The 24,413-nt window shown below is 36.6% G+C and overlaps 1 protein-coding gene across 1 annotated transcript in view; it reads right to left on the bottom strand.

Annotated features, from left to right (window-relative positions):
• The window catches only part of LOC134527275 (insulin-like growth factor-binding protein complex acid labile subunit), a 99,040-nt gene extending 74,961 nt beyond the window's left edge, over window positions 1-24,079 (bottom strand). The window contains exon 1 of the mRNA XM_063359810.1: window positions 23,944-24,079. The gene's annotated coding sequence lies outside the window, so the exon portion shown is untranslated. The remainder of the gene's footprint in view (window positions 1-23,943) is intronic.
• Between the last annotated feature and the right edge of the window lie 334 nt (window positions 24,080-24,413).

Below are 24,413 nucleotides of genomic sequence, written 5' to 3' on the forward strand. Positions count from 1 at the left end.
GAAGCGAGTGTAATTTGGGTCCTTGTCAAAAACCATTTCATTGCAGCCAGTGTCAGAAATCCTTTGGTAGAAGATATTACTTGGATAGACATTACAAGACCTGTACAATTAAGATGAATAAAGATAACGAAGACTGGGCTACAACATCGCGGAAGAGGAACGAAGGCGAAAAAGCTAATGCTAAAATTACTGATCTAGATCAAGATAATAATTTAAAATTTAAAACAAACGAAGGAAGTTGTAACCACATTAGAAATGAAAATATATTTACTCCAATATCTAGTCGTCTCCATGAAAATGTGAAAGATGGAGAACCACCTGAAGCTTACAAGGTCGAAGACTTTGATGAATCATCTGAGGCTGGCATGATTGAAGATTGTGGTGACACACCTGAGGCTGACATGATTGAGTACTGTACTGAAACACCTAAAGCAGGCAAGATCGAAGACTGTGATGGCAGTCTGAGACCAAAACGATGGAAACGACGTAATAAAATAAATTATCCTGATCAAGTTTGTGGTGCTGTCATGATTGAAGACTGTGGTGACACATCAGAAGCTGGCATGATTGAAGATTGTGGTGACACATCTGAGGCTGACATGTTTGAGTACTGTACTGAAGCACCAAAAGCATGCAAGAGCGAAGACTGTGATGGTGGTTTGAGACCAAAACGATGGAAACGACGTAATAAAATAAATTATCCTGATCAAGCTTGTGATAATCACTGGCAAGATGACGAAAGTGACCTTGTGGTTGGTGTTAAAACGATAGACACCAGAGATAATATTTATTATAAACATGCAAGGATGATGAAGGCAGCAGAAGAGATTGATTATACCTCATGGGAAGATCCTAACATATTGGTTAACAGGCTACGACTACTACATGGATCGCTTTGTGCAGGAAACTATTCGAACATTAAAGAAATATCCTTCATACTCAAAGAACTGAGGGAAGCTGGCTACATACAATAATGGATTAAATTAAATGTATGTGTATAAACTTGAAGATAAATTAATATATTTTCTTTCCAGATGGAAGCTATCATTTATCGAAATCTGATTTCTAAATAAAACTTATAACTTAAAGGTGTAAAAAACGTTACCACTGCCAGTCAAAATGTATACTGATAAAGACATGTTAGTAATCATGCCAAGTTCGATAAAAGTAATAGGAATCAGTTGGAACCAATTGAAGATGGAGCTCTTGGAGCAATTGGAGCCTTTTGAAGCATTTGGAGTCTTTTGGAGCTGTTGGAGCCATTTGGAGCATTTGGAGCCTTTTGAAGCATTTGGAGCTGCCAAGCATTTGGAGCCATTTGGAGCTGTGTTAAGCATTTGGAGGCTGTTGGAGCATTTGGAGCCTTTTTTTGGAGCTGTTGGAGCATTTGGAGCTGCTGGAGCCATTTGGAGCTGTCAAGCATTTGGAGGCCGTTTGGAGCATTTGGAGCCATTTGGAGCTGTGTTAAGCATTTGGAGGCTGTTGGAGCATTTGGAGCCTTTTTTTGGAGCTGTTGGAGCATTTGGAGCTGCTGGAGACATTTGGAGCTGTCAAGCATTTGGAGGCCGTTTGGAGCATTTGGAGCCATTTAGAGCTGTGTTAAGCATTTGGAGGCTGTTGGAGCCATTTGGAGCATTTGGAGCTGCTGGAAACATTTGGAGCTGTCAAGCATTTGGAGGCTGTTGGAGCTGTTGGAGCCATTTGGAGGCCGTTTGGAGCATTTGGAGCATTTGGAGCCTTTTGAAGCATTTGGAGCATTTGGAGCCTTTTGAAGCATTTGGAGCTGTCAAGCATTTGGAGGCCGTTTGGAGCATTTGGAGCCATTTGGAGCTAAGAAGTAGTCGTTGTACGTCTATGCAGGGCTAAATTTTTATAAGATTGCTGTCTTTCGCAAGTGATTCTGTAGTAGGATAGAAATTGTGTAATAAATATTATGTTTGTAAAAGACTTTTAGGTGTTTTATTCCTCGAACCTTACACTTTTCTGGTATTTTAATTAAATTTATTTTAGCTTCGTCCAGGATCGTGTCAAGGACCTTAGTCGATCTAATCAATCAGTATATAGATTACAAATTTATTTAATGAGTTTTGAACTTTTTCCCGAATCTCTAGCATTACAATTACGAATTTCCAATATGGTGGTCTTGATGTCTGATAGGATGATGGTAGTAGATGATTTAAAGTCTCTTTAAGAATGTTGAACATGGTTTATTGGAATTATTATTTATTTTTTCATAAAATTAAATGTTTTGCATCGATCGAGAATCGAACCAAGGACTGGAGCGGATCGAATCGATATGTAAGTTAATGAGTGATTTATTTAATGAATTTTGGATTTTTTCCCGCTTTTCTAGCTACATTATTACATGATTTTTAGATGGCGGGGGGCACCTCTGTAATAAATGATTACTGCACTGTAGCGGGTTAGAATAAAATAATCCAGATGGAAATGTACTCTATAATACAAGTACACACACAAGATGGCGTACTCCAGCAGGTGGTATCCTCTGGTAGCATGTACTGAACATAAAATGTCGGATCCATGATGGTCGACAAGGACAAAGTCAAATTTCAGGGACAAAGTCAAATTTCAAGGTCAAGGTCAAATTTCAAGGTCAAGGTCAAATTTCAAGGTCAAGGTTAAATTTCAAGGTCAAGGTCAAATTTCAAGCTCAGGGTCAAATTTCAAGGTCAAGGTCAAATTTCAAGGTCAAGGTCAAAGTTCAAGGTCAATGTTCAATGTCAACAGTTGAGGACACAAGTTTAGTGACCAGATAATTATACTACATGGTATCGGCACACTCTAGCTGACGAAAACAAGATGGTGGTCTCCAGCGGATGAAGACAAGATGGCGGACATGATGTCATACCAGTTGATGATATATACCTTGGTACTGGTGGTGGTAGATCAGTCTAGGTAGCTTTCATGGAGGAAGGATCGACCGTTTACTCTCGCCGGGAATCGAACCAAGGACGTACATCGATATAATCAAACAGAATTCAAATACGTTAATTTTTTGATGAATTTTGGAATTTTTTTCATTAAAATCGGATAATAAATAAAGATTTTCCAGATGGCTTCCAAATTTCAAGATGGCGTATATGACGTCATACTGCCGGATGATATATATGCTATGAAAAAAGTGGTGGGAGTCAGTATGCCTGCGTCCACTGTGAGGGAAGGAGCCTGTCGCCATTTTTAAATTTTTTGCCCTCACCGGGTTCGAACCGAGGACTCCGAACTCCGTGTCGTTAATGTATATTTTTTATAAATAATTTATTAAAATTTTATTATTTATTTTTTTTTATAAATTTTAAAAAAAATTCATTAAAATCGGATAATAAATAAAAAAGTTAAAGATGGCAGCCGTAACGGAAATTGCAACGGTGACGTCATCATCCAATATGGCGGAAAACACATCGCCGGAATTTTCTAGAACACAATGACGTCATCCAAAATGGCGGATCCAAGATGGCGGATCCAAAATGGCCGCCGGGGTCAAGGTCAAGGTCTTAGGTCAAGGTCACAACCATCCAAGATGGCCGCCGTGACGTCAGAGATGGACGTGACGTCAGAGCTCGGCCAGCTCCTCGCTCCTCAGCCTGAAGCCTGTTTCCGGAGCCCCATTCCTATACTACTTACATAAAATTCTGGCTTGTACTAGAACTATATCTTTGCTAAACAATGAGAAGTTCACAAGCTAGCAGAATCTGTTTATGTATTTTTTGTATTTTTTTGTCAATTTAAATTTTTTATTAATTTGTTATTTATTAAATTTTTTTTTCCCTGTAATTTTATGATATCAAAGAAAACGTGTGTCGTTTTTCTCCGTGTGCTTCTGATTATTCTTGTCAATATTTTGGTGGTTTTCTCCATGTGCTCCTGATTATTCATGCCAATTGTATGATGGTTAATCCGTGTGCTTGCGATCAAACCTGCGGTTTCGGTCAAAGGTCAAGGTCACACCCATCCAAGATGTCCGCCGTGACGTTGCATTCCAAGATGGCGGACCGTGAGAAATCTGAGAAGCACTAGCAGGAAGGATGAACTTCCTTCTCCTTGGAGACTATCGAAGCCATCCTTCTTATGCGATCGATAGTGAGCATCCCGCATTCCGCATAAAGGAAATAAATATTAATTATCTGCAAGCAACCCATGACGACATCTGATGTTGAAAAGCGGAACTACTTACACCAAGTACCTTTGCATGAGATAAATTAACTCTCACCACTGAATAGTGCTATTGTAGTCAGTTAGAGACATGACGTTTCGTAGCCACGCGACCAATTAGTTATGCAGTCTCGTGACCATGCGTTCTGGAAGCTTCGTAGTCCTATAGCCTCGCGATCACGTAACCTTTAAGACTTGCAATCGCATAGTCTCGTAACCTCATGGCTCGTAGCTTGTAGTAATGATGCAATGGAGCCTCGTAGACTTGAAGCTACGTAATCAAGTAGCTTTGTAATCTTATAACACAATGCTGTTGGAGCAGATGGCGCAAAAGAGAAAATTCCGACGAAGACAGATGCAGCAATTGTAGCCTTGTAGATGAGTAGCTTCGTAGTCAAGTACTCATGCAGACTTGTAGTCCTGTATCCTCGCAGTCACTTAAACTTGAGTTCTAGAAGCTTCGTAGCTCTGTAGCCTCGCAGGCATGTATAACTCGTAACCAGCTAGATCCTTTTAGACTTGTAGCCTTGCGGCTCATAGTCTCTTAGACTCGTAGCATTCTAGCCAAATATATTTGACGCTGACGAGACAAAAAGCAGTTGGAGCCTATGACTTTAGAAGCCAATGACTTTTGGAGCCAAAATACTGTTGGAGTCAATGACTTTTGGAGCCAAAAGACTGTTGGAGACAATGAATATTGGAGCCAATGACTATTGGAGTCAATGTCTATTGGAGCCAATGTCTATTGGAGCCGATGTCTATTGGAGCCGATGACTATTGGAGCCAATGAATATTGGAATCAATGAATATTGGAGTCAATGAATAATGGAGCCAATGAATATTGGTGACAACGAATATTGGAGCCAAAAGACTTTTGGAGTCAAAAGACTTTTGGAGCCAAAAGACTGTTGGAGACAATGAATATTGGAGCCAATGACTATTGGAGTCAATGTCTATTGGAGCCAATGTCTATTGGAGCCAATGACTATTGAAGGCAATGAATATTGGAGTCAATGACTATTGGAGCCAATGAATATTGGAGTCAATGAATATTGGTGTCAATGAATATTGGAGCCAATGAATATTGGAGTCAATGAATAATGGAGCCAATGAATATTGGTGTCAACGAATATTGGAGCCAAAAGACTGTTGGAGTCAAAAGACTGATGGAGCCTTTTGGAGCCTGTTGGAGCATTTGGAGCAATTGGAGCCAATTGATAATGGAGCCCATGAATATTGGAGCCAATGAATATTGGAGCCAATGATTATTGGAGCCTACGAATATTGGTGTCAACGAATATTGGAGCCAACGAAAATTGGAGCCAATGAATAATGGTGACAACGAATACTGGAGCCAACGAATATTGGAGTCTACGAAAATTGTAGCCAACGAATATTGGAGCCTAAATACTGTTGAAGCCAATTACTTATGGAACTACTAACTGGTGGATTCATAGACTGATGGAGACATTATATCCTAGCTTAACACTGACGATCGCATCCTATCGAGTTTAATGTAAGTGCGAATGTACCTCCTTTTCGTTAAATGAGCTTTCGTTTTGTAGAATGTGCTTCCTTTTTATTGACGGCGCGTCCAAAATGTGCTGCCTTTTTGATGGTGCTTCTATTTTTAATGTTGATTTGACTCTAGTATTATAGTAAATTGATCTTGATTTGACTTGCGTATTATTCCATCCGGTGCATGTATATAAGCGAGTCCTAGACAGCAGGTCGCTCAGTTTGTTACTGTCGTCGACGGTGTAAGGATCACCTAGATTATTTCATCTGGTGCATAAGTCGTGTAATTACCTGTTCTTGAGAACTCGATGGCATCTTTACCGACTTTAACGCCGAACTCGATGGACGTTGTACCATCGTCTACGGGAACCTTGACGTCAGCGACGACAATGGTGGAGCAGATCCCGTTGGCAACGACGACGACGTCGACATTGGAGGAGATTTCAACAGATGTGATACCACCAGCAGAAGATAGCTTAATGACTACTGAGCTGGATGTGCAGGAAACCACGACGATCGACGATACGACCTCGATGGAGACTTCAATGGATGCTGATTTGACAACTAGCGAACATCGGTGCTGTTACTGCGACAAGATTTTCTCAAACAACAGCAATGCCCGGCGACACGAGAGGAGCGAATGTGCCAAGAACCTATATCGTAAAATGTTTGTTTGTGAGAAATGTCATAAGCAGTTTGCCAGAAAAGATAATATGAAAACGCACATGAAGGCATGCAAAGGTCCTGCTGTGCGGCAGAAAGTAAAGGTTTCGGCGCAACAACGATGCATCGATGTGCATAAGAGAATGCCTGGAAATGGTACTACTGTTGCAACGTCTGTATCTGGATCGGGTCTGAAAGGATCGTCTTCATCACCACGGTATCCTTGCAGCTACTGTGATACGTCGTTCGCATTTTCCCATGATGCACGAAGACATGAGCGGAGCAAATGCACGAAGAATCCTTCTCGCATGACGTTTCGATGTGATGAGTGCCTTAAATGGTTTACTCGAATTGACAGTTTGCGACATCATGCGAAAAAATGTAAAGGTGGAGTCTGTGCTCCTACTGCTGAACTACCTGCCGACATTTCGGCTCCTCGCTTTAGATTGGAGACACGAAAGTGTACAACCAAAAAAACAGATGCCCAGCAACCGATTGTTATGACGTCTGAACATGGAACTAAACCTAAGACTGTGTTCGGAGCATTACAAGTGAACGATAATGGCTTCTACTTGGCGCAGTCTGCATTTCGTGGAACTTTGAAAGACTACTATTATCTAAATACGTTCGGTGAGTCGAAGGACATTTGTAATTTTCTTGACGATATCATACAGAAGATAATCAATCAGCTTACTGATGATGTAGCAACAAACGGACCTTTGAAATATAACTTGTGGTTGGACTGTATATATGGAAAGCCATATCCGTTCGATGACAAAGTGAAGAAGTGTGCATTCAAGACATCGGCTGCAGTAATTTACAGTTCTAACGATGTGAAGCAAACTGTTAAAAACGGTATCCAGAAACTCTGTCAAGAAGAGGTGGACTATGTCTGTAAAGGTTCTGGCTGGACTCTGTCTAGTATAAACCGATTGGAGCTAAGAATTAGTCATTTCACACCGCTGCGGAACTAAATGATTATAAGATTGCTGGCTTTCGTAAGTGATCCTGTAGTAGAATAGAAATTATGTAATAAATATTATGTTTGTAAAAGAACTTGCGGTGTTTAATTCCTCGAACCTTACACTTTAGTGGTGCTTTTTTAAAATATTAAAGTTGTTTTGTATCGGCCTGGGATCGTACCAAGGACCTTAGTCGATCTAATTAATCAGTTTATTAATCGGAAATTTATTTAATGATTTCTGAACTTTTTCCCGGATCTCTAGCATTAAAATTACGCATTTCCAATATGGTGGTCTTGATGTCTGATAGGATGGTGGTCGTAGAGGATTTAGAGTCTCTTTACGAATGTTGAACATGGTTTATTGAAATTATTATTTTTTACATAAAATTAAACATTATTGCATCGATCAAGTATCGAACCAAGGACAGGAGTGGATCGAATCAATATGTAAATTAATGAGTGATTTATTTAACGAATTTAGAAATTTTTCCCGAATTTCTAGCTAAATAATTACGGATTTTCAATATGGCGTCCAAATTTCAAGATGGCGGGCACCTTAGTAATAAATGATTACTGCACTCTAGCGGATAAGAACTAAACTAACATGGCGTCAGCGCACTCTCACCGACGAAAACAAGATGGTGGTCTCCAGCAACGAAGACAAGATGGCGGACATGACGTCATACTAGGTGAGGATATATCTGCTTTAAGAAAAGTGGTGGGAGTCAGTCTGCCTGCAGCCACCATTAAGGAAGGAGCCTGTCGCCATTTTTAATTTTTTTTGCCCTCACCAGGTTCGAACCGAGGACTCCGAACTCCGTGTCGTTAATGTTTGTTTTTTATAAATGTTTTATTAAAATTTTATTATTTAATTATTTTATAATTTTTAAAAAAATATTTTATTAAAATCGGATAATAAATAAAAAAGTTAAAGATGGCGGCCGTAACGAAAAATGCATCGGTGACGACATAATCCAAGATGGCGGTAATGGTATCCTTATTCCTAGAAATGGCTTATAAGCGGCTATCTCTTAGGAGTTTTAAGCCAGTTTTAGGAATTAGGGTTCTTTCTAGGGCAAAACGACTTTTGAGGATTTTCGAAATCCTGATTTTCGAATTGAGGAATTTTTTGCGAATTTTTGGCGGAACTTTTTTCCACAGAAATGGAAATTTTGGCGATTTTTGAGGAATTTTGGGCAAATTTTGCCCAATTTTGGAGGATTTTGGCGATTTTTGAGGATCAAATTCAAGGTCAAGGTCAAAGGTCGTCACAACCATCCAAGATGGCCGCCGTGACGTCACAATCCAATATGGCGGTCGGCACCACAGGCACCACAGCCAGAAGCCATGTCCCAGAAAATACATTCGTATACTACTTTTAAAGATCACACAAAACATCTTGCAATTCTTTCCTCCATATTTAATGTAACGTGTTCCGAAAACACTAAAGTTATTTGTATGGAAGCCAACGATTTTATTTTTATTACACGTTTCACGTTTTCACTTATGAAACTACCAAACAGTGAAAGGACATGAAAATTTTTAATGAAATTATAAGTAATTGCTTACTTTGACATAAAAATTAACATTACTTATAGAAATAAGCCAAATGTAAATAGTTTCGACATTTGTATTGTTTCAAGTGGCAGGGTCGGCGATGTCTAGCGTCTGGCGTATTTTACCTATAAATTGCCGCAGTTTTATTGCACTTGTTGCATGTAGCGTCCTGTGCGTTTGCTTTTCTTGCGATGTTTATAAAATTAGCCTTGTAGCCAACTAGTTAACACCTTAAGGTGTAGCCAAATTATACTTGTTGATTTTATTTAATTTCAGACGCCCGTGGTCACTTCTTAAACATAATTTACTACAGTTAGGTACATCCAATTGTTAAATTGTCATGTATTTCACACTTCTTCCACGTGAAAAGTCCCACATATCTACCGCTCAAGCCCGCTCCACAATGTGTAATGGGACTTAAAGAAATTTAGGTTTCAATATGCGTTCGTTGCTTCCACAGTGTGTGAAAACTTAACAAATAGTAATGAAGTAATTGAATTTTTCCGGTTACGAAAAAAATTAATTAACTGAAAATTTGTTGAGTTACGATAAAATAACCACGGTCATGATTTACACACACACACACCTACACGCACACACATGTATATAATTAAATATAATTAAAAAACAAAGTAATGATTCTGGAGGCAAATTGAAAATAATGTCTTATAATATTGAACTACATATTAAAAGTTCTCAAATAAACTCGTTGAAAACAACCGCATACTCTATTTATTAATTACAGAAATCCAGCGCTATTGGACGTCTACACTTTCAACTACCATGATTCACAACTGTGTTTGCTTTATGAGAACTTGCAAAAAAAAATCAGTGTAAAAACAACAACCCACAGGTTACATACAGGGTTAGCATATATGAATGACCGGATGTAAAAAAAATCATATTTTCAAAGATGTTATTCTATCAGTGATACTGAAAATAAAAGAAAGAATTTCCAATTTCTTATAAAAAAAATCTTTCACTTCATGGCAGCTTTACCTTAGAACACGATGATAATAGGAAAAAATGATAGCAGAAAGGCATCTTCGAGAAAGGTTTCACTGCGAACTGGAGTCCCGAACTTTTCCGTGTGACATAGCTATGTTCGTGAATCAGAGCTTAATACCCACTACCTCGAATATTTGGACCACAAGCCTATTCGTGGCAGCATCTATGTCGAAGAGATTCAGCATATGATGTATCCTGATACATATTTGGTGAAGAAGATTATAAAACGAAGAAATGGACGATCCTACATCAACTCTTGGGTCTTCCCACCTCGCTTTAATTCGTGGGTAGTGGATGCAGAAATCTGAGTAATCCTCAAGACTTTAGAAATTTGTATGGTTTTTTTTTTGTACTTGTAGTAGTGTAGAATTTATGTATTAAATTTTTTTGTTTTTTTTTAAAAGAACATTGCGGTTGTTTTATTTTCTCAAATCGGTAATATTTACCTGAAGTTACATTATTTTGAGTATTGTCCATGTATTGATTTTATATGTAGTTTAATGATAACATTTTTATGAATTTAATTTTTTTTATAAATTTATGGGTTAATAAATACAAACTTCCAAGATAGTGGACATAACAGCTTACTGGAGGATGGTAGTATAGGATTTTAAGCCTCTTTAAAAATTTTGAACATGATTTATTGAAATTTTTATTTTTTACATAAAATTACAATTTTATGCATCATCCAGGGATCGAACGAAGGACAGGAATCGATCGAATCAATCAGAATATTGATTAAAAATTTATTAAATAAGTTTTGGAACTTTTCCCGAATCTATAGCATAAATAATACGGATTTTCAAGATGGCGGACATGACGTCATACTACCTGATGATACATATGCTATGAATAAAGTGGTGGGGGTCAGTCTGCAAGCAGCTACTGTGGGGGAAAGATCGGTTGCCATTTTTTTGCCCTCACCAGGTTCGAACCTAGGACTCTGAGCTCAATGTCGTAAAAAGTACTTTTTTTCAATATTTTTTATTACAATTTTATTAATTGAATTTTTTTATAAATTTAATTTTTTTTTCAATAAAATCGGATAATAAATAAAAAGCTTCAAGATGGCGGCCGTAACGGAAATTGCAACGGTGACGTCATAATCGTTGGTGACTTCATAAACGTAGATGACGTCAGAGGCTTATCGGAGGCTGTAGACATGGATGCTTAAGCCTCTTTTAGGATTTTGTGTTATTTCTAAGGCAAAAGACTTTTGAGGTTTTTCGAAATCCTAATTTTTTATTTTTTGAGGAAGAAAACGAGAAATATTTCCTCAAAACGGTAATTTTTGAGTCATTTTGAGTTATTTTGAGGAATTTTGAGGAATTTTTGAGTCAAAGATGGCCGCCGTGACGTCACATTCCAAGATGGCGGTCGACTCCACTGGCTCCACAGCCTGAAGCCTGTGCCCGCCGCCCCATTTACATACTACTAATAAAACATGACATTTTTGTAATTTTAATTATTTATTTTATTTTTGAACATTATACAAATGCCGGTAGAACAAGTGATTATTGTATGTTTAAAATACTCGCACATCGTTGATGTAGCCTCCATACGTAAAGAACTTAGGGTAGATGGCTGCATACAATAATCATATGTTCAACATGCATATGTATAATATTGATAAATAAACAAGTAATTCAAAATAATAAAAAAATGTATGATTTTTGGTAATTCATTTCTGACGGAGTTCTCGTAATATAGGATCTTTTTCTTTTATTATGCTTCCAAATGTGTTTACTTTTCTTTGATTATGCTTTCATTTCATCGAATGTGCTTCCAATTGTGCTTCCTTTTCTTTTATTGTTTCCAAATTTGCTTCATTTTCGTTTATTGTGCTTACAATTGTACTTCCTTTTTGTTGATTGTGCTTTCAGTTGTGCTTCCTTTTCTATGATAATGCTTCTAATTGTGCTTCCTTTTTGTTGATCGTGCTTCCTATTTTGCTTCCTTTTCGTTGATTGTGCTACCTCTTGGTCTAATGTGCTTCCGATTGTGCTCCATTTTCGTTAATTGTGTTTCGAAATGCTCGTCCTTTTCGTTAAATGTGTGTTTCTGTGTGTTTACTTTTGGTCCAGTGTGTGTAATGTGGTGTATTGCTTGTGTGTTATGTTTATTCATTGCATGTCCTGTATATATTGTGGGTCTCTTGCTTGCGTGTACTGTGTATTCTTTGAGTCTCCTTTGAATAATTTGTAACCAATATGTGTCCTGTGAGAGTGTAATCTGTGTTCAGTATATGCACTGCGTTCTTTTAGTATTTTTTTTTTAATTAGTTAAATGTGTTTATTCAACATGTGTTATAGTTTAAATATTTACTTGTGTTAAACCTTTTTGTCTTTATAAAACATTTTTATGTATATGTGTCCTTTAATTAATCTAAATCTTGTTCTGTTCGATTAAATGCTTGTAATTGATTTTATCAATACTTTAGGTCTGACAATTCGAAGACTGTCTTGACTTCTTGAAATATGTTATATTGTCTATTGACAAAGGAGGTCTTTAGTTTCGGAAATGTCTGGTCTTTACGTTTGACATTGTTAATGACCTGGTCTCGTGGTTCGAAAACATTTGGCTTATACGTATATCATTGTACATAAACTGGTTGAAAAATATTTTAGCATTGAAAGAATAGACTTTCGTGTTAGGCAGCGTGACAACATATTTAATTCATCGTACAGATAACTTGTTTAGTGTTTGTTTTCATAGAGTGAATGATTAATAAACTCCATGTAAGGTAATGGGAATTATAATTAAAAATTTATTTTAATATTTAGATATCCTTATTACTGACCGAGAATCAAACCAAAGATTGAAATATATAGCGTCAATCTTTATTTTAATAAGGATTTATTGATAAACTTTAAATTTTTTTCTAGTTTCTAGTTCAATAATTACAAATTTCCAAGATTCCGGTCATATCGTTTTATATTAGGGTGGTATATGAGAAACTGAAGCTGTTTTTATGATTTGGACATGATTTATTAAGTAAGAATTTATTATAAAATATTATTTTCATTGATCAAGTATAAAGCTAAGAATGGATAACGATCGAATCAATAATTATATTAATGATGATTTTTTTTCTATGAATTTTGAAATTTTTCCTAATTTATAATTAAATAATTACGAATTTCCAAGATGGCTGTCAATATGGTAACATTGACTAATTAAAGGCTGGTAGAAAAATAATTTGGGCTTCTTTAAGGTCTTTCCACCATAATTATTAAAATTAATTTTTTTTTACATAAATTACTTTTTTGTACCTACTTACCAAGTATCGAAACAATAATCCGTCGATTTTATCAGTAATTTATGAATAATTTTTTGATGATTTCGGAATTTTTTTCCCAAATCCTACGTTTATAATTAATTATGAATTTTCAAGAGGCGGTCAATAATGTTATCATCTGGCTACTGCAGGCTGGTATAAAAACGTATGCCACTTTAATGATTTTGAACATGATTTAATGAAAAAAGAGTATTTTTTACCTACAATCATAGGCGTGCGCACGGTAGGTGCCACAGGTGCCTTGGCACCACCATTAGGGTGAACGTTATTTTGTTTTTTACAAGCAGAAATAATACATACTTACAAAAAACCATATTATTTCCAAAAAAAAAATATGTTTTCCAATCGTGTCGAGTAATAGATATGTGCTTATAACACTATCAGTATATCAATTATCAATCGAACCAACTATACACACGGAAACAAGCCAGATGCAATTACGCGGGCCGCGGCTACGACACTTCTGAAATGTAAATACTTATCCTAGTTCTCCTCGAATTACATAGAATGCGCGCTCGGTGTCCACTGTTCACTCCACTCGGCAGGCGCACGGAATAATATCCGCCGTCCGCCAGATAGCACTACTGTGTAGTGTCTACTCTTACTGTTTACTCATCAGTTTACTGTTCTAATGAGTACACGAGTACAGCCTGTGTTTGTTACGTGGATCACTCATTAATTAATTATCATTTTATTTTCAATAGTTGACAGTTGTTATGGTTCGTTAATTGCTGTATATATCTGTTTGTATGATGTATAAATGGGTGATTAAAATTAAAAATCCCGATCCCGAAAAGGATTCCAGTTCCAGATCTGAGGGTACGGATGTTCAGCCTGAAAACAGTAAGTTATTTTTCCTATATTTAATCTGTGGTACTTTATATTTATTTTTTAATTGCATAAGCGTAAAATGAGGTGGAAAGTCCAATGTAAGGTTAGTATATTTTGAGAGATAGCGGCCTGCTGAATAAGCCAGTTTTAGCTGTTTTGAAGGCTTTTAAAAATTGCTGTTATTGAATGTGCGTTGTCTTGAAAGTACTTAAGGCGTTAAGGGCAGTTGTTTGAAAATTGCGTTCATCTTGTAGATAAACACTTTGGACGCACATTTGCTGGTTTTGTGTGCTTAGACCAGCCCCACACGATATCCATTTCCTTAGCAGTTTTCATACCTTTTTTCTGTTAGCGCGCCTGCTCTCGTGTGGGTAACTTTTCAGCACCCTTTCAACGGGTCTGCCTTCGGGTATGAAAGTTTTCATAACAGAAGTCTTAAACAAAACGGTAATAGAACGTGCCAGAGTCATCAAAATGAAGGACACACGTGCAGTAACTAAAACCTTTAGTCACTTTCGTAAGCATTAGGGGAGATACAAAACGTATTTGTGTGTCAAATGAAACTATATGATAGTGAAAGTGTGAAACTATCGTGAAATATATAATTTAAACTAAAATAGTTATAAAAAAAGTAATCAGAAGTTTTAAAATACGTTATAAACTTTACTTTCTTGATAATACACTGTATATGGACCAAACTATAACAGCTTAGGTAGTGTAGTGGTAGAGCGCGCAGCTAGGATTCAAAATGTGAATTGTGGTGTGGTTCAAACCACGGTGTTAAACAACCAACATTTTTTATAGTAACATTATTGTATTATATAAATTGTTCCAAGTAGCATGTATTTTTACATTTTATTTAATGTTTCTTAGAAATGCCACACGTGTTGGCTTAAATGAAACTGCAAGACTTTCTTTAGATTACATAATTTTTAAAATAAACAACTGAAATTTTAATATATTTTCGGTATTTGGTAAAATGTAAAGCAGCATATTTATTCTACTCTGTTATGCTTGCATTGGTGGAGAACTACGTGGCTGGTTTTGTGTTAGCATTCTATTGTCTCGTGTATTTGGAGAAATGAATTATTTCTTCTCTTCTGCTAAACAAACTTTTATGCCCACTTGTATACCCACGGGTATAACAGAATGTGTAGCAGAAATTGGGCATCGTGTGGGGCAGGCTTTACAGGGCTTCTCCTGTTCTCCACGACAGTGCAATTTGGGCATGGGTAGGCGAGTCCCTTAATCACAATACATAATGATTAAGTTGAAATTGAAACTACCTGTACGTACCCTTTCCTTTCAGCTGCTGTTGCTGGTCCCAGTACGGAGATTGTTTGCAAAGACGATAAAACGGATGAAGAACCTGTGAAAAGACCAGCTGAGCTTGATGATCCTTGTCAAGACCTATCAAAGAACAGACTAGAGAAATTGGCTAGAATTTCTCGTGGACCATATCATCCTTGTCTTTCAACCTACCCTGTCAAAACTGTTGGAAAGGGAAAATATTCTAGGAATAGATCGTTCAAATCTACATGGTTTGAAGATTACAAATGGCTCGAGTAAAGCGTTATGAAAGATGCTGCTTTTTGTTTTGCATGCCGTTGTTTCGCTCTTAATGACAGTTCAGCTCCTGGGTCAATTGAAAATGCATTCACAACAATCGGGTTTTCTTCGTGGCATAAAGCTCACGAAATGTTCAAAACACATGAAAAGAGTAGATGTCATGTATCAAGTATGGTTGGCTGGGAAAGTTTTAATGTAAGTAAACAAGTTGATGTTATGTTGGATGATGCTAAGGAAGCTGAATTAGAAGGAAAAGAGAAAAAACGTCTGGAAAATCATGAGTACATGTCACGGCTTATTGATATTGTCCGTCTATTGGTAAAAGGTGGAAAACCCCTTAGAGGTCATGACGAGAGCGAGGAGAGTGACGAGAAAGGTCTTTTTCTGGAAATCGTTAGCCTTCTGAAAAAATACGATCCTATTTTTAAGAGTTACATTGAAAATGCTCCTAAGAACTGTATTTATCTCAGCAACCATATTCAGAACGACATATTAGCATCCCTTAGCACAGTAATACTAAGAACAATAAGTGATGAAATTAGGGGCCAACCATTTGCAATTATTGCCGACGAAACATCTGATGTAAGCCATCACGAGCAACTGGCAGTCGTGTTTCGCTACATACCTAAAGGAGATAAATACCCTGTCGAGAGATTGGTGTCCTTACAGCGATTGAAGTCAACTGATGCCGAAAACATATTTAAAGCGATCAACTGTGTACTGAGTGAAGTAGGTGTTCTGTGGAAAGATGTAGTTTGTGTGTGTTTTGATGGGGCTTCGGCAATGGCAGGTGAATTTACCGGCGTACAGGCAAGATGCAAAGAGGTCAATTCATCGATAATGTATGTGCATTGTTATGCACATTGTCTGAACCTTGCCTTAGTAAGCGCCTGCACTAGTCACAAGGAAAATCCAATCATATTTGATTTCTTTGGAATAGTCCAGATAATTTTCAGCTATATTGAAGGTAGTCCTAAGAGGCATGCTATCTATGAGGATATTGTAAAAGAAACAACTATCAAAATCAAGACTCTAAAATCCCTTTCAGATACTCGTTGGGCGTGCCGTTCAGAAGCTGTGTCTGTTATTCATGCTCACTTGGTTGACATTGTAAAAGCCATTGAAGAGTGTACAGAATCTACTTCCGACTCAAAACTCCGGGCTAAAGGTAAAGGCATTTTGCTACAAATCCAATCTTTCAACTTCATCGCGTCTTTGCAAATCATGCATCCAATCCTTCAGCTTGTGGTGAAAGTGAGCAAAGCCCTGCAAAATCCTAAAATAGACCTTTGTCAAGCAGTTGAAGATGTTGAAAGCCTGGCCCTTGCCTTGGTAGAAATGAGAAACAACGAAGAAGAATTTGAGGACATTTTCACAAAAACTAAGGAAATGTGTAACTTACTGGATGTTAAAATCCCTACAGTTCGAAAAAGAAAAGTCTCAGTCATCTTAGAAGACATTGTCAGTTCGTGCTCTTCTACTGCCTTTTACGCAGAAACCAAAAAGGATGAGTTGAAACTGTTTACATTTCATCCGGTTTTGGACAGTCTAGTTCAAGGTATCAACTCTAGGTTTGCACAAGAAACCAAGAAAGTGATCTCTGCCACAGGAAAACTAATGGCGTTAAATTTGGGTTCTTACAAGTGTGAAAGTAGTGACTTTGAAGTTCTCTCAAAACAGTTCAGAGTGAATGCTACGGAACTAGAAGCAGAAGTGAAGCTTTTGAAGACAAAGAGAGATATGGACACCGAATTTCCACCTAAAACTGTTCCTGACTGGATTGATTGGCTTTCAAAGTTTCAGCGAAGTTCAACCTACAAAAGCTTCAGTGCAGTAATGAATACATTTGCAACAATGCCTGTAACTAGCTGTACAAGCGAAAGAACTTTTTCAAAGCTTACCATCATAAAATCAAAGCTTAGGTCTACAATGCGCCAGGAACGCTTGAAAAACCTGATGATTCCATTTGTGGAGCAAAAACTGGCTGCTTGTGCAAACACAAATTCTATCATTGACGAATTTAAAAACATTGTTCCGTTTCATCGACGAATGGCCCTTTAGTAATACAGAGATTTCCCTAAGGTTTTTTATTTTTAGTTCTGGACTTGTAAACTTGTTTTCAAAATAAATTTTGAACAATATTGTACCTAAACATATACTACTACTTAAAATACATTATACTAATCGGATAGGCTTACTCGATGACTTATATGCAGTCGCCGACAAAACATTTTTGTTGTGTTCCAAAAGTTAAAACTTTTGCCCTCTCTTATTTCTGTATTTTATTATTTTAATATTTTACATATTTGAGGTATGTTACAAAAAGTCCCTTGATTTGTTGATTTTAAAACTTAAAATTTGAGAATGTTTTTTCTAGCATTTATTTGGTGTCTTCAGAAAACATGTAAGTATGGTTTTTCAAAGCCACCAGCATGAATTCTGTGCAAACAATTAGTGCAATTTACTTTATGGCTCAACAAAGCTTAAAACTGTAAATAGTTCAGTAGTTTTCCTGGCGATTATAATGTTCAAAGCCACAATTTGTCATAAAAAATGTTAAAAAATTTTCATCTGTGTATTTAATGTTTTTGTTAGGAAACACCTTAAATAGCACCATTTTGCGCTTTCAAATCCAAATACCCCCCCCCCCCCCCCCCCCCCCGCGCGCTTTAGGCTCGGGGTCCGTGAATGATAGGTCTGTTGTGTAATCTGGCACCACCACTACTGAAGTCCTGCGCACGCCTATGCCTACAATTACCTGTTTTGCGTCGACCAAGTATTGAACCATGATAGGATTTGATCGATTCAATCAGTTAATTAATGAGTAATTTTTTTATTGAATTTTGGAATTTTTCCTGAATTTGTAGGTTATTTATTACGAATTTTTTTAGATATCATCCAAATTTCCAGATGACGGGTGCTACAGTAATAATAAATGAGATCAGTACTCTTGTGGGTAAATATTAAACTATCATGTTGTCAGTGCACTCTATCACACGAAAATAAGACAGCGGCCTCCAGCAGACGAAAAATAGTGGTCGAATGTGACGTCATACTAGCTGTTTATATATATGTTATATATAAAATTCTCGTGTCACAGTGTTAGTTACCATACTCCTCCGGAACGGCTTGACCGATTTTTATCAATTTTATATGCATATTAAGTAGGTCTGAGAATCGGCTACTATCTATTTTTCATACCCCTAAGTGATAAGGGTTGTCCACCCTAACATTTTTTTTTTAATATTTTGGACAATTTTTTTGTAAATTTTTTATAATTTGGCATTAAAAATACATACAACCCTAAATTTTCACCCTTCTATCACCAACCCCTAATTTTTAATAGAATTTTATATTTTTCAACCCCGGTCGATAGCTGATCAATTAACACTTGATCAACCTTCCCCGGCTACAGCGAGCTCATTACCTGGATTATCACATAGACCACATATTAATATTAAATTCCATTCCTAACGGAGTGAAAAAGTGATAATTTCATTTTATAACAGAAAAAATCATAGGTCATAGACATACAAATAGTGAGTGAGTGTCATTTCTCTATGTCTGCCACACGATCATACACATAGTAAGGTCTGGCAAAATCATATTTTTCTCCTTGGTGAGACCAGCCCGCTTAATGGTGCTCGGAGCGGCTAGCAAAATAAAGGCGCTCATAATAGTTTTGTTCTAAACTTCTTCAATAGATAGAGTTGCCGTGAATTTTAAACACGCCATCGTTTGATGCGTATGTCATGTCTTGAATTTTCGTTTGTTTGTGCTGTATGCGTTTCTATACCATTCATCCAATTGCGATGAAATTTTGGTGAGTTGTTATGCGCATGCCCGTGAAGGTTTCTGAGATGGTATAACTATTTTTCAATAGTTGGAGCACAAATCATTTCAAAAAATGTGTTTATTTCATATTATATAGCGGCACTTCGTCTGTTTTTGTTGTATAAGTGCGCAAGCATGACACAATTTATGTAAATATAAAAGAGAGACAGAGATAGAGTGATATATGTATAGAGTGAGATAGAGAGAGACAGAGAGATAAGTAGAGATAGAGCGAGGATAGAGAATGAAATGGGTTAGATAAAGATATATATATATATTTAAATATAAAAGAGAGAGATAGTGGGAGTTAAATATTTATATATGTAGACATAAAGAGATAAAAAGAGATAGAGAGATACATAGATATATATAGATGATTTGTATATGTGTAACTACTTCAATCATATTACAAAACAAAACTGAATGAGGCATTGCAATGCATGCCGAGCATTCGTTAGATAATGTAAAATTTTTAATATTAGTATTTCTTATTTTTAAGCTTTTTCTATAGTGCCTTATATAGTCTAGACTACAAACAGACCACCAATTTTTAGATGTATACAGGTAAATAACTATATACTGGCAGAACGTCTGTCGGGTTCTGTAAGTGATATAAATTATTTTGCACACTTGACATTCAAATTAAGAAGATAATTACCAACTACATCTGATTTCGAAAAAGGCATAAGCAGTGGGTGGTCAGTCTGCCAGCGTCTTCCATGGAGGAAGGATCAGTTACCATTTTTTTTTTCTCTTACTGGGTTCGAAGCAAGGCCTCATTGATGTAAGTTTTTTGACGTGACAACGCCTAATAAATCGATGAACGCCGGCTGCGCGCATGAAAAAGTGTCCCGTTACGCATATTGTACCGTTACACTGTGTCCCGTTACGCTCCTTGTACGCTTGCGCTGCATCTATCTCTCTTCCACTCGATTGGAACAACCATCGATTTGACTTTTTCGAGGCACATTAAACTTGAAACACTCCCATTCGTTTCCTACTTTTCCTATCATCGTCCTATCCTTTACAGAATAACACAGATTGGAAGAAGTTAAATAGGAAACATGTATAAAAGTTATAGTTAAAATAATCTTTTCGTTAAAGTAATAAACATATTTGAATTAATGAGTGCAAATCCAAGTAAATTTATCAATTAAATTGTAGATTTCATTTCACTCCTTCTTTGTATCCATACAAAATAGTGATAATTCAATAAAAATTATTCAATTTTATTCATAAAAGTATGCATTCATTTCATCAATGTTTTGTTATGACGTTGCCATGTTAGAATATCGTCCGTAAACCGACTTTACAGACAACCATTTTTTAAAAAAAAATAATTATTTAAAATATTAACTAAATTTTTTTATAAATTTATATCTTTTGCCATTAAAAATCTTAATTTTTTATTTTTATCAAGATGCCGGTAGTAAAGAAAATTACATCATTAGGGAGTGGATCATTTAATTCATTAATGTTAAAAATTATAAAAAACCAAATTGGTGAGTTCAAAATGGCTGGAAGTTCTAGAAAACAAAATGGCGGATCCAAAATGGCCATCGGGGTTCAAGTTCAATGTTTAACGTGAAAGGTTGAAGTTATACAAGATGGCAACCGTTGATTCAAAATCCAATATAATCTCCTGCTCCTCAAGCCTGAAGCCTGGCGCCGGACATACGTTCCTATACTACTAAAATATTATATTTCATATATAGGGCAAGTGTATCGAATATGAGACCGCTTTTTAAAAATATTTATATTTTGTTATTAAAACCACTATTGGTAGATTTATTTACCTTAGATGATACATTATGTAATGCACTTTTACTTCATAACAGGATTGAGCACTTGTATTAAAACAGAAAGTAATTAAACTAAGAAATTTAAAAAATGCGAAATTTTATGAAAACAAAAACGTGTTCCTAATATGAGAGATCCCCCACATTATGTTCCAAATTCCATATTTGATATCATTTAGTCACTTTTTGCACTTTTGTTTGTTACACATAGGACACACAAAACATGGATCAGCTCCGCAATCTTCATGAGCCCACCCATAGCACTTGAAGCACTACCGCCATTTCTCGCCATGTTTGTCCTCTGAGAAAAGGCAGCAGCATAACAAACACTCTGCATCATCACTTTCATTTGAACTGTCACGCAGCGAAATATTTTCGTCACTGGAGTCCTCAGAATCTACAGCGATGAATGATTTGGTAGTTATCCGTAATTTGTCCGTGTTGCGAGATCTGGTTTGTATAGGTCTAGCTTCGTTTCGTTTCTGTTTTCCAAGAACCAATTTCTTACGAGCTTCAGCCTTTTTCTTTCTTGCGACATTTTCATCCAAGCTTGTTTTGTATGGCGATGATGTGATAACATTAGGACTGCCACATCTAATGGATGTTTCTTTTGAAGGAAATTTTGGTAGTGGTGAAATATCCACAGGTCTGATAAAGGGCCTAACTGCAGTGCTGCAACATGGCTGATCTGTCTGCATCGAAGTTTCTCTTGGGTGGTCTTCTCTACAAATGGCTGTATCTGAATTCTCTTGAGCTTCATTTTCTTCCTGTTTCTTGGCCATTTAATGATTCAGAGAAAGCATCAAATTCATAAATATGAAATATGTTTCAGTTAAATGGAAACATGCCTGTTTTATTAAAAGAATTAACAGATATTTCCATTGTTGCTGCTCTTTGGTACGCAGCACTGGAAAGTTTAGCCACTGTAACGTTTGTAAAAACATTATTTGGGTTTTGGCGCAGCCAGTCTTTTACTTCTTGAGCATAATATGTCTTGAGAGGGAACATAAAACCTACGTCCAACGACTGCATCTTATGAGATGTGTGTGGAGGTAAGCAGATGATCGAAACGTGGCTTTCCCTGGTCTTCTCAGCAGGGCCTACATATCTAACTATGTTCTATTACAAAATTTTAAGATATTTTATGTAAAATTAAACTTATTAGTTACTGTTCTTACAGCGATAGTATTATTTCAAACCTAAATCACCTAATATAATACCCTTACTCCTAATATGAGACCCTATCTCAAATTAGGACATGTAAGTTGTCTCATATTAGGCACCTTATAATGGCCGCTACAAAACACAACAACAAGGCTGAAATGTTAAACTGCCATAGTTCCTTATTTATACACATCGAAGCTTACTTCACTGCTAATAAGAGAGTATGAATGGATAATTAATATAAACGTACCTCTATGTTGATAATAAAGCTGCAAAATGCCACTCACGAAAACTCAAAATGAAGAATATCGTATAAACTGTTATTCTGGATCTCGTGCGCGTAAGATAAAAATCTTACTCTATCCGTGGTCGGGAAATGGAGGCTGCTGGTAGTTCCAAGAGCAGCTGATAGGTAGCAGCTATTACTTGTCAAGATAACCAAGGGTCTCATATTAAGGCCGGGTCTCATATTTGGGTCACCTACCCTACATAAGAGATACTAAAATGATTTTGTTTTCCGGATGAAACCACTTTTAAAAATATACTGATAATGCAAATTATGATTATTAATTTTAAAATAATAACCATAATCACAAAATTTCTTTTTGTTATCTTGTTCGAAAGTATTGGTAAGGAATACTCAAATCGTATATTTTTCATCGTCAAATATTATGACACGTAGATTAATATCATTAATTTTTGCTGGTTATTTAAGCCTGCTGAAACCCGCCTTCCGATCAAATTGGAAGGGGGGTCCCGTACCCGACTCACCCAGACAAAAAAAAAAGGCAAAATCTGAAATAGGTATTGCGCTCCAAAAGTTGCACCCGGGCGGTCAAGCTATGAAAGGGAAAATAATGACAAACGTAGACAGCAAGACTTTGGCTCATTAAAAACACAACGCAGATTAAGGCTATCCAAAATTTTAATATCGGCAACATCTTTCGTTGGATTCATAAACAAAAAATATTAAACAATTATACATGGCGTTTACCTCAACCTACTTGGATATTTTACAATATAAGTATGAAACTATCATAAAAATCAGATAATACTAATACCATAAAATATACTATATAAATAAAAAGGATTAATTATGAAATTTAAAAAAAAAGTCCAACTGGGAGCCGGATTTATACTCGCGCACGTCCATCAATACTTGCACGTCTTGTTTCTTAGAATCGAACAGCTGTTAACCGTGACCTTCAGAAAATGCATTTATATAGTTCAGTAAAATGTGCCGTGAAAAATGTCACTTAGTCTGGGCGGGGGGGCTTCACTGAAAATGTTTTAGTTCCTAGGGCAAATCACGCAGGAAAACCAAATTTAAATTATAAATCTCTTGAGGTAATGACGTGAATTCCTACAAAACTTTTGATGCACTCAACATTAATCAAAGTTAAGCAAAGTAGCTTGACCCATTTTAACAAATGGGAGGGTCTATTCAGTAAGCTTCCACTGTGATACGTTCTTCGTAAATAAGTTCCACTTGCAAAGCTATGCTTATTTTGAATAATATATTCTTCATCCACAACCGCTACATCCAATGCTACGTGTCGCCTCTTTACCTTAGCGTAAATCTTGAATATATCGCCGCTGAACACGCCTCCAGGCAAGGCAAGGCCCCATCTCAGCAGGCCCCGGCAAGGGCTGGCCGGTGCAGAGTCGAAAAGCCGTTCAGCTTGCCTCGTGACACACGTCCGGTCGCGGCGACTCCAAAACCAACAGTCCCGCGGCCCACAGTTCACCTCGGCACCGCCGGCACTCAGGCGCTGATGACGTCATCGGTGAATCGAACTCGCGCTCCCAGTAGCCGGCCATTGAAACACAATCGATATATATATATATATATATATATTGAATAGCAATAAAACTAGAACGAAACCAAACCAATATATAACTATAAAAGGAAATTATTACAATAATTAAATAATCAACCAAAAATACAGTAACTAAGATTTTACAAAATTTTAAAGAATTCTTTAAAATGGAAAAAAAAAATCGTAAAATCAATAACAGCAAAATAAAAAAATATCAT

The sequence above is a fragment of the Bacillus rossius genome, chromosome 1 (genome assembly GCF_032445375.1).
Source record: "Bacillus rossius redtenbacheri isolate Brsri chromosome 1, Brsri_v3, whole genome shotgun sequence".
Lineage (NCBI taxonomy): Eukaryota > Metazoa > Arthropoda > Insecta > Phasmatodea > Bacillidae > Bacillus > Bacillus rossius.